This window comes from Sorex araneus, chromosome 7 (assembly GCF_027595985.1).
Source record: "Sorex araneus isolate mSorAra2 chromosome 7, mSorAra2.pri, whole genome shotgun sequence".
In the NCBI taxonomy this organism is placed as follows: domain Eukaryota; kingdom Metazoa; phylum Chordata; class Mammalia; order Eulipotyphla; family Soricidae; genus Sorex; species Sorex araneus.
Window position 1 is genome coordinate 40,409,225 of NC_073308.1, and position 5,301 is coordinate 40,414,525.

Here is a 5,301-nt window from a genome sequence, read left to right on the forward strand (position 1 = left end):
AACACAAAACTCACTATTGTTGGGAGTTATACCCCCAAACAAGATAACCCTATTAAGGAAGCATTTGATAATTAGTTTTCCATTAAAAGATTGTATGTTTTCAGGTTTTAGAAAAGGTTGCGTGGCCGCTAACGGCTCGGATGTGTCCCAGTCTGGAATCCCGGAGCTGTGTTAGTTGCTGCTCAGTGTCGCCAGGGCTCCATCTGGAGAAGGTGTGCTGGCTGCACCTCCTCCTTCCGGCTCCCTGGTGTTGTTGGCCCCAATTCGGGTCCGGAGCATTTTCCGGGCCGCGTTGCTCACCAGAATGCCTGCCGCTTCCCTGTTGATTGTGGCAAGATGGCCCCATTATTAAGATGACAGTCTTTAATATTTTGAAATATGTCCATACAATTTCATAGAAGTTGAACCAGCTTAAACTTCCACCAACTCTAAATAAGGGAACCTTTTTCTTCATATCCTTGCCAACCCAATTCCTCTGGCCTTTTTGATACAAGCAATTCTCAGTGGTATATCAGATCATTTTGATTTGTATCTCCATGATAATGATGATGAACATTTTTTGTGTGCCTATTGACCATATAATGTTTTCTTTGGAGAAATGTTTTTTTAGTGCCTCCTTCCAATTTTTATAGAGCACAGTCCTGCCATTTCTCAGGCGGGGGCATGCTCTCCTGGGAATTAAACTCAGGACCTCAAGTTTGCTAAACATTTATTCTGCTACATGAGTTATCTTCCTAGTCCTATTCCCCAATTTGTATAGGGTTATTTTATTGTCGAATTTTTTAATGTATTATACATTTTGTATATTAACCTATTGTTAGGATTATGGTGTATGATGTGCAAATATATTCCATTCAGTAGGATTTTTAAAGAATTTTCAATAGTTTCTTTTTATATGTATATATTTTTTAATGAATCACCACGATACAGTTATAGACTTACAAACTTTCATGATTATGTTTCAGTCATACAATGATCGAGTACCCATCCTTCCACCAGTGCCCATTCTCCACCACCTATGTTCCCAGTATCCCTCCTACCACCAACATCCCATACTCTCGCCCCCCACCCCCCCACCCTCTGTGGCAGGCACATTCCCTTTTACTCTCTCTCCTTTGGGTGTTACAGTTTGCAATATAGGTAGTAAGTGGCCAACTTGTTAGTTTCTTTCACAGAGCAGAAATTGTTGTTTTAGGTAGTTCCCTTTTCTATTTTCCTTGTCAGTAATGTCAAATCACTGAAAATTATTCTGAAGTCAACGCCACAGCATTTTTAGCCCATGTTTTCTCCTACGGATTTTATGGATTTTAGCCTAAGGGGAGAGGTGAGGGGGTGTTTGCTTTTTGTGTTTGGTGCTTTGGCCACACCAGCTATTGTGCTCAGAAACTTGCTCCTGGGTCACCTCTGGCAGTGTTTGCAGTGCTTGCCTTATTTGCTGTACTATCTCTCTGGCCCAGAAAAGTTCTTTCTTTTCTCCTTTTCTTGAAGAGTTTGAAGATAGGTAAGAAGTTTTCTTTGTAGGTTTCGTAGAACTCACTGCTAAATTCACCTGGGCTTCTGTTTTTGTTAAGATTTTGATTACTGCTGGATTACATTTTTCATTTTCTCAGCAGTAATTGATCTTCTCTGGAGCGATAGCACAGCGGGTAGGGCATTTACCGTACACGTGGCCGACCCAGGTTCAATTCCTCCACCCCTCTCAGAGAGCCCGGCAAGCTACTGAGAGTATCTCGCCCGCACAGCAGAGCCTGGCAAGCTACCTGTGGTATATTCGATATACCAAAAACAGTAACAATAAGTCTCACAATGGAGACGTTACTGGTGCAAATAGATGAGCAACAGGATGAAAATTGATCTTCGAGTTTTCTGTTTCCTCCTAATTCAGTATTGGGAGGTTTAAATTTCTAAAATTTCACTGGTTTCTTTTAGGTTCTTTACAGTTTTTCTTTATATTTTGTATTTCTATGGAACCTATTTCAATTTCTGTATTTTCATTTCTTACTCAACTAATTGGAGTTTGATCTCTCTTTCCCTTCAGGTCCAGCTAAGGATTTGTTAATCTTATTTATTCTTTCTTTAAAACACACTGATCTTGCTTAACTTGATCTTTTGTATTGTCCCTTACATTTATATTTATTCATTTCCGCCTCAATTTTTTATTTCCTTTAATATACCTACTCGGGCTTTCATTTGTTGTTCTTTTTCTAGTTCATTAAGCTGCAAGGGATATTTGTTAAGCCGCAAGTTTATTTCTTTTAGCTGTTTATTCTTTTCTGATATAAACCCATATTACTATGAATTTCCCTTTTAATACTACTTTTGATTTGTCCTCATGTGTTCTGATAGCTTCTATATTTATTCTTATATTTCCAGGAATTCTTTTATTTCTTGTTCAACTTCCTCCTGGACCCAATAATTATTCAATAGTATGTTTTGTCTTGAAATATTTAAGCTTTTCTAAAAATTTTCTATTATTAATTTCCTCATGAAAGGAATAATAATTTGAAAATACTTTCTATGATTTCAATGTGAAAAATAAGCTCATATAATTCCTATCTTTATGACTTTATTAATACCTGTTTGTGTCCAGATATTGTCTTCCCTGAAGAAGGCTCTGCACGCCCTGGAGAAGATGTGTATTAAGCTTAGGTGAGTGGAGACTCTGCACAGATCTATGAAGTCCACACATTCCAATTCCTTGTGCAAAACTATTGCTTCCTTTTTGATTTTCTGTCTGTTTTTGTTTTCTCGGGGACAAGCATGGGTTTCTAACACCTCCTACTATGTTCCTGTTGATATTTCCACTCAGGTATACCATCAGTTACTTTATAAGTTTTAATATTCTTCCATTTGGGGGTTAAATCGAAAGCACAGCAGGTAGGGCGTTAGCCTTGCAAGCGGCCGACCTAGGTTCGATCCCCGGCATCCCATATGGTCCCCCAAGCACCGCCAGGAGTAATTCCTGAGTACAAAGCCAGGAGTAACCCCTGAGCATTGCTGGGTGTGACCCAAAAAGAAAAAAAAACATTCCTCCATTTGTATGTGGGTTCCAGTGCTAGTAAAGGTTTTTCTTGTAAAGTACCTCTCTCCCCATTTGTTTATTTTTTTTTAATTTTTTATTGAGTCACCATGTGGAAAGTTACAAAGTTTTCAGGTTTAAATCTCAGTTATATAATGCTCGAATACCCATCCCTTCACCAGTGCTCATATTCCACCACCAAGAATCCCAGTATAGCTCCACCCCGCCCCCTCACACCCCAAACCTCCCCACACCCCTAGCCCCCCCACCCTAAGCCCCCCCCCCCGCCTGTGTAACTAATAAATTTCACTTTACTTTCATTTTGATTGCATACAATATTTCAACAAAACTCACTATTATTGTTTGGAGAGTCTCTCCCCTTCTCTCCCCATTTGAAGTAAACACTTCTTAGAAACATCTGTTACAATGGCTTACCTTCCAAATGTGAAATGTAAGTAATTTAACCAAAAAGGTTTTACTTAAATTTGTAAAAGAAATTACAACCTATAGATTGGAAGCTGTGTACCCCTAAATGATAGTCTGAATAGAAGTTGGAGTTGAACTTCCAGTTTAAAGTTTTGATTTATTTTCTTTTTTAATATGGTAAAATGGGAACCTGGCAAGCTATGGAGAGTTTCCTGCTCACATGGGAGAGCCTGAAAAGCTCCCCGTGGCGTATTCATATCCAAAACCGGTAACAATGATGGGTCTCATTCCCCTTACCCTGAAAGAGTCTCCAGTGCAGCACCATAGGGAAAGACAAGTAAAGAGAGGCTGCTAATATTTCAGGGCCAGGACGAATGGAGACGTTACTGAGACTGCTAGAGAAAATTGACAATCAACGGGATGATGATGATGATGATGATGATGATGATGATGATGATGATGATGAAAATTCCTTCATTTAATATACATATATCAAAAAGTATTAAGTCCTCAATACTTCCAAAAATGTTAGTCTTCTTGATAAGTTGATCCCATAGTAGATAATATCCATCTTTTTTATTACCTTTTTAAGTTTTAACTCTCTTTTCTCTATAATGGCTATTTCTGCCTTTTTTAGACCATTTGTTTATATAATTGCCTTTTAACCATTTAAGTTTATTTTTATTATTGACGTTTGAGTGGGTCTTCTGTAAATAACAGAAGACTTCCTGTTCTCTGTGACACTTTGTAACTTTTGTTTGGTGAGTTCAATTCATTGAAGTGTACTGACTTTAGCAGCACATCTGCTAAAACTGGAATAATACAGAGATTATCATGGCGCCTGCACAAGAATGACATAAATTCATGAAGCATCCCATTTTTTTCAGAAGTTCTCATGCATGCATTGAGGAATGCATGCAATCAATTTTAAGGGTAGCAGCCAAAAAATACCCAAATAAAATACTCCAAGATGCATCATAATTAGAATTACAGAAGATGAAGATAGAGTATTAAAAGCAGCAAGATCAAGAAGAAAAAAGATGATTTCTTATTTCCTTATTCACAGAAGATTTATCAAGTGACAATTTGGAGAACTTATTAATATTGCAGTATTTGTTGCCATTTTCTATTGCAATTAAAGGTGTTTCCATGTTTTGTCTTTGTTCTTTGGCTCTTACTTATTTTCTCCCCCTGTACTTTGAAATTTGCTAGTTGCATCATGACCAGTTTCCATTTGCCTCTTATTGTCTCTTCCCTTTAAATATTTTTATCTTGATGTCACCATCAAGTACATCTTAAGTTATAAGCACATTACATTTCTTTTAGAAGAAATGTAAATGTTCTTTTAAAATTTATGGCAACTATGGAGCTGAAGCAGTAGTACAGTGGGTAGGGTGATTGCCTCACACGCAGGGGACCTACGTTCAACCTCTGACACCCAGTATAGTCCCCCAAGCACCAGCAGGAGTAATCCCTGTGTGCAGAGACAGAAGTAAGCCCTGATCACCACTGGATATGTACCCCCAAGCCCAAAATTTAATAATAATAAAAATTTAATAATAAGAATTCATCCTAGGAGATTCCACTATTACTTTTCCTTCCTCCCCACATTTTGTATTTCTTATGCAGTTTACTACTCCTAATAGGTTTTTGTTGTTTTATAAATAACCATTTAATACTTATTGCAGACTATGTTTAATGACATGGATTCCTTCAACTACTATTTATCTAAAAAGCATTTTTATGGATCAGAGAGATAACTCAAAGAGCCGGTGCATACTCTGCAGATCTGGGTTCTACCCCAGTACCACACTATCCTTTAACAGCTTCGTGTCCTTGAGCCAAAACTGACAGTA

General features: G+C 37.8%; 1 non-coding gene across 1 annotated transcript; it reads left to right on the forward strand.

The window, feature by feature from the left end:
• The first annotated feature begins 4,227 nt into the window (after positions 1 to 4,227).
• On the forward strand, positions 4,228 to 4,329 carry LOC129406629 (U6 spliceosomal RNA). The gene has a single exon (XR_008631117.1). It is a non-coding gene; the product is annotated as a U6 spliceosomal RNA (small nuclear RNA).
• Positions 4,330 to 5,301: the final 972 nt, after the last annotated feature.